Genomic DNA, 11092 nt, shown 5'->3' with positions numbered 1-11092 from the left:
TTCCCTCTTCCTTAGTTCTTCTAATTTTTTTTAAACTGAAACATTCTAACCACATTCTCTTTCCACCGGTAAAGCCAGGGTATCACTGGGTTTACTTGCAGCCAGGGATCCCTCTTCACAGTGTATGTCACTAGTTTTTGTGGTCCCCACTGAAGTAGAGAGTATGAAAGTTATTCTATATGGCAATTCTGTAAAGACAATCTGATGAGAGGAATGCAAGCAGTGAGATCAGTGGTTCATTCATGTAGGTTCTCTCTATGCAGCACAAATCTCTCCATCCTCTGACCTCAATCTCACTATTATCTTAACTAGATTGGGATGAGAGACATGCAAGGGGAGAAGCATTTTACTCAAGTTTGCACAAAAAGTAAGGTGAGGAATAGAACAATCAAACGTGGGTTTGACTGACTCCGAAGGCCTGGCTCTCTCCTCTTGCTCCGATTCTCCCTGAAACCTCCTTCACTTTCCTATGAAGCAAGGGAAGGGGTAGTGTGGTGCTAGGCGGTGGGTGAAAGCCGGAGCTGGTGAGTGGGGAGAGAGCTTTTGTCATGAACAGCACCTGCCTTTGCCCAGCACCCATCAGTGAAATGATAATGAGCTGTGGTGGACACGGGCCTGAGTCTCTGAGATGCAGAAAGAATGTGTGGCTTCACAGAGTAGGTAAAGTCCGGAAACGCCAGCCACATAGAGACTTCGAATTTCAGAGCTTTACAGAAACTTAGAGCATTTCAAGGAGTTTCAGAACATTTGAGAGATAGTCACAGTTTCCAAAAGTTTCAAAGAGATATAGAAAACTGTGTGCATTTGCATATTTTCAGAAAGATATTGGGGAAGTTACACGGAGGACCTGAAAAACAATTCAAGTTTGAGAGGAGAGAAATGGAGTCGGAGATAGTTGACACTGGCTCCTGCGTGCCGTGAATGCCTGGGAATTTTTGACATTCTGCTTCACATTAAAAAGCCCAGTAAGTCCCTCATTTATCTTCAGATAGTATATGTGGAAATTTAGCTCGAATACAACATGACAAGGGAGGGAGGGAAGAAAGGACAGTGTCTTGGTCTCTGCCCAGAGGGACAGTGGGATGAAAGATCCTAAATTTTGTCCTTGTTCACCCCCTTGTGGCCATCTCTTGTACTGCAGCTTCTGAAAAGTGCAAACTTTCCATATCCTGGGACAGGCAATGGTCTGAATTTCCTGCTTACCAAGCCAAGGCCTTACAAGAGAATTCGTGCATAAATCACTCTGTTCTCTGAATTCCTACGTCACTTTGAATATTTGCGTGCATTTATCCTGCGTTTGACAGTTACCACCAAGAGAGTGCTCCCCATGGGCCCAGCAGTGAGCGAAAGGTTTTATATTCTCTCCTTTCATATTCACAACTATCAAGCCAGGTGAATATGGAGCTCAAAAGAGGCGAGGTGCCTTACCTAAGGTCACAAGGTTAATAAGATGAAGAGTTGTCATTCAAAGCTATATCTCTTTTACTTCAAATTCATCATGCTCTTCTCTGCTCCAACTCTGAGCTCTCTAGCTAATTTCTTTAAAGGACAGGGCCCAGTTTCCACTTACTAGTAATTTCCCTCAGTCACAGGGCCAGCACAAAGTCGGATACACAGTCTAAGATTTTTAAATGATAGCGATTAAAAATTAGTTAATCTGTTATTGATTGATCAGGTATTGATCATTATTGCTCAGGGCCAGGTTGAAGTCAGTGACTGGCTAGAAAGTCATCTAAGGACATGTCAGATGATTTTCCTTAAACTAATAGGCTCTCTGAGGCCAATGAGGGACAGCACACCTCTACTTGCTGCAGGTTACAAAGGCAATTTTTTTTTTCAAATCACATTTGCCAGGTCAGAATGCAGGGGAGTCCGGAGCCCTACAGAAGTGAGTGAACTTCCAGAGATAATCCCTGCAGGGAGGGAAAGGACAGGTGGGTGTCTCAGTCTAACCAGAGTTCAGAGTCTTGGTTTCATACAACAGAGTCTAATAGAGAAGGCATTACAATCAGACAAGGGGCAGATCATTCCCTTGGTGAGTTCACCTCTTTCCAGTTGGTGGGGCATTTTCCTGCCAGCTCCTAGCTACAGAATGATGCCCAGGTGGCAGGTCAGGGCTAGCCTGGCAGACAATGAGCACTGGTCAGGGGTCTGGAAAGCCACCCAAACAAAGCACCTGGCTGGGGAGGTCCTGCCTGGATATGGGAGACCTGTGCTCATGTCCTGCACTGCCACCTGCTGGCCTTCTGACCTCGGACGAGTGACCTGACTAAGCCTGTTTTCTCACATGAAAAATGAGAAGAGAACGTGGCTTCCTTGAGAAGAGAACTAATATGCCCCGATCTCAAAGCCCGTAATCTCAGCTGCTCCCCTCCACACAGTTGTAAACATGACTGCCCTTTGTTTACAGCATGAACGCAACCAAATTCTCCAACCCCATTTCCTGTCCCAGACCAAATACTAGAGTTTGGAAGGGACCTAAAATTGTATGCCATGCACCTCAAAGGGTTAGATGCCTGTCCCCTGCCTGTGTTCAAAACTCCCACATCACACCGTAGCACACTGTATTCTAAGAGTCTGCTTAAGGACCTCCCAAATCACACCAGGGGGTCCTTGGGAGGCACTGGGTCTGCTTTCTCTGAGTCCCCAGCACCAAGTGCACACCCAGCAGATGTCCTTGAGGGAACTGTGCAGAAGGATCCCCCCTCTGTGATTCAGGCAGCCCTGGGGCAGGAGGACAAGGGGAAAGAACAACAGCACTAGCCTTGTAGCTGGGAGCCTCAGGCTCCATCTCAGCCCTGCAGACACTCAATGTGAGGCCGGGAAACTTGCTGGCATCTCAGGACCTCAGCTCCTTCAACTGTGAAGTGGGGGATATCGGCCCTGACTCCTAAGCACCTGCAGTATTTAATCAAGACTGACCTATCCAACGACACTTGGAGAAAATGAAACAGGAATGAAAATAGTCCTAAGTTTGTTTACTAGTGGTGTTTTATGAACGTCTTTCCATTTAGAGTGAGAGGTTGGGAGCGGGGGAGTTAAATGTTTTCCATAGCTTACATACCTCTTCATATATCATAAGGCACCTGAAGGTTGACAAGTCATGCCATCTATAAAATGGTAATATGCAAATCGACCGAATGGCTGAACAGCGCAATGACCGTCCAGACTACCATGCTATGACACCCACTGGCGCCAGGACAGCCAGCTGGCAGAATGATCAATTGAGGGGCTCCACAATCGCCCCAAAGAGGGAGGCCCAGGCCACCAATCAGCGGGCTGCAGCAGGTGGGCAGGGTCTCACTCTGTGGGGGTGATCCATCATGGAGCCCCAGCTGGGTCGGCAGGGTCTCCCTCTATGAGGCAATCAATCACAGGGCATCTGGACTGTGAGAGGGTGCAGGCTGGCCTGAGGGCCCCCCGATTCTTTGTATATTATGTACAAATTAGAAAATGAAAATTTGTGAATAACATTGTGTAAAATCCATAATAATAAAGCATAATATCTAAATTGACTGAATGACTGAACAGCGGAACAACCGTCCGGACTACCATGCTATCTATGACTGGCAGCAGCACAGCCAGCTGGCAGAGTGATCAATTGAGGGGCTCCATGATCACCCCAAAGAGGGAAGCCCAGGCCACCAATCAGCGGGCTGCAGCAGGTGGCCGGGCCTCCCTCTGTCGCAGAGCCCTGGACTGGGCAAGGCCTCCCTCTATGGGGCGATCGATCCTGGGGCTCCTGGACTGTGAGATGGCACAGGCTGGCCTGAGGGCCACACACCACTTCCCCCTCAGTGCATGAATTTCATGCACTGAGTACCAGGCTAGTCCTGTTCTGTTCAACTTCAGACTTTGACATGAACAAAGTCTCTCTTGTTTAAGCTACTTTTAACTTAGGTGTGTATCGTCATCTCAGCTAAGGCATGTGGCTCTGCCAATGACAATTTGGATGCATTTGGGTTGTTTTCAGAGGAAAGGAGGGAACTGACGTAAGCTGCATCATTCGTTTATTTGATGACGGTGTGAGGGTCTGCAGTGTGCCAGGCATGTGCCATGTGCTAGGGACAGAAATGCTCCCGATAAGGCCCGGCATGAAGCCCACACCCCCTCGCCACTGCCAACCCCACTGGGGGCATCTCTGGGCTCCGGAATCTGTCAGAACCAAGGACGTCTCCAAGCGGCTTGACTGTCTCAGGGTGAAAACCGGCACAGAGCCACACGGGACGTCCTCTCCCCCATGGCTAATAACAGCACGGCGCTGCCCAGGGACAGTGCTGCCGCCACGCCGGGCCCTGCGCCCGCGCTGCACACACTCATCTTGTACTTTGAGAGGACCCTGTGAGGTGAACGTAGTTCTCCCCCTTTTTATATGCAAGGGAACTGAGGCTGCGAGAGGGACCGTAAGCAGGCTACCCTCTCGGGGCGGATGGGTGCCGGGCAGGTGTGGGCCCAGGTGGGCCTGATGGTAAGGCCTGTGGATTCTGAGCCCCCACTTTCTTCTGCTTTTCAATCACAGCTCCAGCTGGATCCCACTTCCACCCTGACCCACATGGCTAATAACAGCACGGCGCTGCCCAGGGACAGTGCTGCCATGCCGGGCCCTGCGCCCACGCTGCACACACTCACCTTGAACTTTGAGAGAACCCTGTGAGGTGAATGTAGTTCTCCCCCTGTTTATATGCAAGGGAACTGAGGCTGCGAGAGGGACCGTAAGCAGGCTACCCTCTCGGGGCGGATGGGTGCCGGGCAGGTGTGGGCCCAGGTGGGCCTGATGGTAAGGCCTGTGGATTCTGAGCCCCCACTTTCTTCTGCTTTTCAATCACAGCTCCAGCTGGATCCCACTTCCACCCTGACCCCGAGGACCCAAAGGCTGGGGGGGGACCTGTGGCATGGTTAGTTCACAGCACTGGAGGAACAACTCCAGACATCTCATTCCCAGAGAGGACACGGCCCACAGTGACGGGGAGACACATGGACCCCTGGTCAGGGATCACGGAGATGCTGGAGGCGCACAGCTCCTGGCTCCTTGGCCAGACCTACAGCTGCCGTGGGCTCACCGTTCGCTCTTGGACTCGGCTCTGGTTCTGCGTGAAGTGATGTCCACAGGGAAGACAGCAGCTGCCAGGCCCTCAGATGCTGTGAGCAGAGGAGTCTACGTGAGCCTGGGCTGGATTAAAAATTGTATGTATTCACATCTACCCACAGCTTTCCCTAGACTAGCTTCTAGTCATATGTGTGAGCGTGTGTGTGCACATAGGTGCCAGGAACACTGTGTACGAGCTGCGGCCCAATGCCAAGTGCTTCTTCTAAGCTGCAGACATTGGCCAAGTTTCTGGTGTCAGCCCTGCCCCTTTGTCTTGAGAAACCCGTTTGCCCAGGTCCCTGGGACAAGGGCTGCCACCACAGCCACCGCAGCCACCACAGCCCACTCTGAGCTTGGTCTTCATCCAACCCCTCCAGGGGTCCCGAGAACGCCGACCCCAGAGCAAGTTCTCTTCTCCCCAGGTTGGGACCCGTGGAAGGACAAAGCTGTCCTGCAGAGCCCAAGGCCCAGGGGCTGGAGTGGGGGCTCAGGGCCTCCTTCCAGCTCCCCTGGAGGAGGGGCCAGAGCTGGGCTCAGCCTCCACTTGAGCCGTCAGAGGCCAGGCCTGCACCACACCAGTCTGGGAGCTGCTGCCGGGCCTGTTGCTGAGTACTGGGCCCAGGAGGTTTGCCCAGGCTGGGCGCCAGGCTGCACAGGTAGGGGCCGTGGGTCTGGCAGGGATAGCTTTAGTAATAAGAGCCTGCAACTGTGGGAAACCATTTATTGTCTCCACCAGCTGATAAGCGTAGACAGAGAACCCCTCGAAGGCTGGGTGCCTTTGAAGCCCTAGCAAAGGTCAGAGCTAGACGCCACTTCTGTTTGTCCAGACAGTGGTAGCTGAAGCAATACCCCCATTTATTATTATGTAAATGTAAATCCTTGCTGATGGGCTAGTCTGCCTTTTGGGGCAGGGGGAGGCAGGGGGTGTCGCCTGCCTAAGGGCTATGCTATGGGTGTATCCCAGAAGCTTGGTGAGGCCTGAGTACCAGAGGAAGTCCTTCCCCTTGAGTTGGACTTACTCGCCTGGTCCCCCAATATTTCCAAATTATCTCGTGTATTTTCTCTTTCATTTGTGTGCGGCTCTGCTTCCAGGTCCTGAACCCTGATCCACGCGGGACGTGGAGGGAAACATTTACCAACATGCAACTCTCTTCCGTTTCCTTCCCCTCTTTTCTCCATCTGTAGGTCTCTGCTGCCATCTCTCTCCGCCTTATTCTGCTAATGAATAATCCTTTCCTCTGGCATTGAGCGTCCAGCCTGTCCATAGGAGCCCCTGTCCCTCCCCAGTGTGTGATCTGACCATGGGAGTATTCGCTTTAAACTGAGAGGAGCATAGGCAGGTGGAAATACACACACACACACACACACACACACACACACAAAACAGTGTCCCTGGCCACGCAGGCTGAGAGTGAGAGTCATGGCCAGCAAAGGCGCCATGGCTGGGAGCTGGGGCAGCAGGAGAGAGGGCTCACAAGGTCTCTGTCACCTGAACCCAGGCCCCAGTGGTGCTCCTATCACAGCCCAGCCAGTTCTGTGCCCTGCTCAGAGCCCCCACTGGGAGGAGCAAAGCAGAGCCCATTTCTACCCTAATCACCAGAAGGATGCACTGTCCACACTGTCCCCTGTAGACATCAGGCTGAGGAGAAAGGGTAGGTGGGACAGCACAGCTTTCAGTGTGAATCAGGCCTGAATTCCAAACCCGAAGACCCATCACCAATGAGCCTGAGCTTCCTCACCTACAGAATGGGAACAATGAGGCCCACCACGCAGTCAGTATAATTGCCATTATGTGTGGGTCTGACCTACCGGCTACTCCTGGCACAGTGGTGAGTGTCAGCCCTGCCCTTCATTGTTCTGGAAGAGGAGGTTCTCAGAGGCGGCTGGTAGAGTGGTTTTTCAGGAAGAACTTGCAAGTAGCCACAGGTACAGCTGAGCCTGCCCAGGATTCTTCCTGGGCCCATGAGGCCGGTGGAGGCTGCTGAATGCCCAGGTGCAGCATGGGAGGGGGTTTCCTTCCCAGTGGAAAACTCAGATCCGCTGTGAGGATTCACCGGCTCTGGGGCTGAGGCCCCCTCCATCATCAGCGTTTCATACCTCATGGGCAAAGTCTCACCCTTAGGGCTTTATTCTGTCTGAAAACGTCAACTCAGTTATGATCCCAAATGTAGAAAGCCCAGTGGCATATATCATTCAACGCTTCTGTCGTCATTTATGGTTAAGACTTCTTTCTCCTCCCGTAGTTCCCACCCGCAGGTGGGCTGGCTGCCGTGGGAGGAGGGGACGCTGTCAGCTTGTTTCCCTGTCTCTCTCACCTGGTCAGGCTGACGCTGGGCGCTGTGGTGCTGAGCAAGGAGAAGTCAAGGGCAGGAATGTGCCTGCTAGATGAGACTGCTCCTGAGATGGCTCTGGCGCGTGGGTCTCCCACCCTCAGGCTGACCTTCGCTGTGGGCTCTCTGGTGGGGCAGTGAGGACTCCCCCAGCCAGGGGAGCCCCGCCCCCGGCCCAGCCCAGCCTGTGCCTCAGCACTGCAGCCCCGCCCACTCTTCCACAGCCCCCTCAAATCCAGAAGCTCAGGGCCAGGTTCTGCCAGCTGAGGCCCAAGCCCCCTCTGGACAGCCCATTGGACAGGATCTAAGAAGAACCCCACCCCGTCTTTTCCATGCATGTGGCTCACATCTAGTCCACACACCTCCCCCTGAAAAAAAAATGTCCACACATTCTTTGCCCAACCCCAAAGCACCAGCTCCCCTCTGAAGCAGGGAGTCAGCCCCAGCTCCCACCCCTACCTACTCCAGGCTGAGTCAGCCCCTGTCCTCAGTGACCCCAACTGGGGGGATGCTCACCAAGCTCTCCAAAGCCCCTCTGCCCAAAACTTATCTTGGGCAACCAGCCCTCACACTCTCTCCCTTTTCCGTTGGGAAAAACACAAGGATTTTACCCGAATAAATGTTTACAAAAGCCTTCCATATCCCCCCGTATAGAGCCTCTAGAATTGTTAGTCTAGTTCTTAGCACTTCCTGTGCAGATCTGCTGCTCACTTTTCAATTTTTATGTTATTGTATCTTGGCAGAAACTTCTGTTTTACTGACCTGTTACACTGCTATTATACTCTTTTTTTAATGTATTTTTTATTGTTGATAGTATTACAGATAGCTCCCCATCCCTAACCTTTACCCCTCACCGCCCAGCCTCTACCACCCCTCAGGCCTTCACCACCTTATTGCCCTTATTCATGGGCTATGCAGATAAATATATAAGTTCTTTGGTTTATCTCTTCTCATCCCCCAACCCCACATAGTCTGTTCCATACCTCCATGCTTCGGTTCTTATTTTGTTGGTCAATTCATTTTGTTCATTAGATTCCACAAATGAGTGAGATCATGTGATATTTGTCTTTCTCTGACTGACTTATTTCACTTAGCGTGGTGCCCTCCCAGGTTCCTCCATGCTGTCCCGAAGAGTGAGAGATCTCTCTTCTCGTCCCCCAACCCCACATAGTCTGTTCCATACCTCCATGCTTTGGTTTTTATTTTGTTGGTCAATTCATTTTGTTCATTAGATTCCACAAATGAGTGAGATCATGTGATATTTGTCTTTCTCTGACTGACTTATTTCACTTAGCATGGTGCCCTCCCAGGTTCCTCCATGCTGTCCCAAAGGGTGAGAGATCTCTGTTTTTTACAGCTGCATAGTATTCCATGGTGTAAATGTACCAGTTTTTTTATCCACTCATCTACTGATGGGCACTTGGGTTGTTTCCAAATCTGTTGAACTCTTTTTTAAGGCCTGGCTCAAAGGAACCCCTTCCCTCTAAGCCCTGCCCAACCTCCTCACATGGTCTGTTGTCTCCTCCTCTGAGCTCCCAGCTAAGGACAGGGGTGGGTGAACGTGCTGAAGGTGCTTGTCAGTGTGCCATCTGGCTCCCTGCTGGGCTGGGCCTTGCTCATGTCGGCATCTCTGCCTCACAGAGAAGGGGGCCACAGGGACTCACCCAAAGTAAGAATGACAAGGTGATCGACCCTTCAGTCTCAGGAGCTCTCAGAGAGGGTCTCCTGGATAAATGAGGCCTTGTTGCTGAATGCCAGCACCTGCCTAAAATGTTAGGCCATTTTGAATGAAATGCTCCCCCCTGGATTTCACAATGTGTGCCTTCTCAATAGAAGTCCCTGATGGTCATACTAATGTTTCCTCGGTGACTCTGGTTAATGCATTTAAATCCTCAGCTGCTAACCATGAATGCCCTTTGCTGAGAGTTGATGGAGCTTAATTTAGAGGTCTGCCCACCCCATTTGTCCTGTCTTTTGCATCAGTCTTCCTGTGTTCCCGGTTTTAATGATGCTCTTGCACACTGCTGGCCATCACAGGCACTCTCTCGCTGTCCCTCCAGCCCTGCCCACCTCTGACAATCCCTTTCTGCTGCTGACTGTTGCTAGTTTGCAACAACAGAGAAGCCTTGAGCGGGGGCTCTGGGCTTGCTGATCAGCACCTGCCTAAAATGTTAGGCCATTTTGAATGAAATGCTCCCCCCTGGATTTCACAATGTGTGCCTTCTCAATAGAAGTCCCTGATGGTCATACTAATGTTTCCTCGGTGACTCTGGTTAATGCATTTAAATCCTCAGCTGCTAACCATGAATGCCCTTTGCTGGGAGTTGATGGAGCTTAATTTATAGGTCTGCCCGCCCCATTTGGTCTGTCTTTTGCATCAGTCTTCCTGTGTTCCTGGTTTTAGTGATGCTCTTGCACACTGTTGGCCATCACAGGCACTCTCTTGCTGTCCCTCCAGCCCTGCCCACCTCTGACAATCCCTTTCTGCTGCTGATTGTTGCTAGTTTGCAACAGAGAAGCCTTGAGCGGGGGCTCTGGGCTCGCTGACATAGCAAGGCCTTGGGCTCTGGGCAGAGGCTTCATAATATCTGGTCTTACTATGTCAATGCCTTTTGTGCTCTCTCCTGGCACTTCCTGGGCTCTGGATACTAAACTGCCTGGTGAGCTAACAGATTGGTGGCTGCTGTGGGCCGAAACCTGCTGGCCTAGGGGAGGGAAGTGCAAGGGGTGGGGCTCAGCCTCAGGCATCTGGAGGATGGGGTTGGGGGACAGTGTATGTGGGCAGTGGAACCCTGAGGGCCAGGGTGGTCTCCCTTGGTGTGTGTAGGGGGGCATAGGAGGAAGTCACTCACTGGCACTGAGAGGTGGGGAGGGCGCAGGCCATGCTGACCGAGGACACAAGCTCAGAGTCCCTTAGCAACTGGCCCACCATCACCCTGAAGGTCACTGAGCCCCGCAGCTGGGACTGGAAAGTGGCCGTTGGGGTCACAGGCAGATGGTGTCCCCTGGGCGCAGGGTGCTCTGTGTTCTTTTCAGGAGCGCTCCTTTGTCCCAGTGCGGACAGGAGCGTGGGCTGAGCTATGAATTCTGCCTGTACTCCGGACTCCTGGCTTCAGGGCCCTGCACTGTAACAGAAGGGAAGGTGACCCCTGGCTGGGCTGGAGGCAGGAACAGGTGAGGGGGATGCTTTGCAAGGGTAGCAGCAGGCTCCTTCTGCTCTGGTCTCTGCCCGCTGGGCAGAAGGAAAGTTGCATATAGGTGACCAAGAACCTGGATCAAGTCCAGCTCTGTCTGCCTTTATGTCCCTGAGTGACCCTCCCCTCCTTGGGCCTCAGTTTCCCCTCCACACAAGCAAGAGCTGGAACACTTGACTTCTGAAGGGCCTTCCAGCTGCAGGGCTCCAAGACTCTGCTCCTCTCCTTCTCCTCTTTCTCTTCCTCCCCTCCTTGCCCTCCTCCTCCTCCTCTTCTCCCCATGGAGGGTGAGAGAGTTTGTGCCTTGGTCCATGTGCCTGTGTGTGCCTGCCTTTCCAGCTGCAGGGCTCCAAGACTCTGCTCCTCTCCTTCTCCTCTTTCTCTTCCTCCCCTCCTTGTCCTCCTCCTCCTCCTCTTCTCCCCATGGGGGGTGAGAGAGAGTTTGTGCCTTGGTGCATGTGCCTGTGTGTGCCTGTCTATAC

The 11092-nt window shown here is 52.2% G+C and overlaps 1 protein-coding gene across 1 annotated transcript in view; it reads left to right on the top strand.

Moving 5' to 3' along the window:
• The first annotated feature begins 5639 nt into the window (after window positions 1-5639).
• The window catches only part of SLC5A9 (solute carrier family 5 (sodium/sugar cotransporter), member 9), a 53485-nt gene continuing 48032 nt past the window's right edge, over window positions 5640-11092 (top strand). Inside the window, exon 1 of the mRNA XM_006762785.2 lies at window positions 5640-5742. The gene's annotated coding sequence lies outside the window, so the exon portion shown is untranslated. The remainder of the gene's footprint in view (window positions 5743-11092) is intronic.

This window comes from Myotis davidii, unplaced genomic scaffold (assembly GCF_000327345.1).
Source record: "Myotis davidii unplaced genomic scaffold, ASM32734v1 scaffold539, whole genome shotgun sequence".
NCBI lineage: Eukaryota > Metazoa > Chordata > Mammalia > Chiroptera > Vespertilionidae > Myotis > Myotis davidii.
This window is presented reverse-complemented; position numbering and strand designations above follow the sequence as displayed.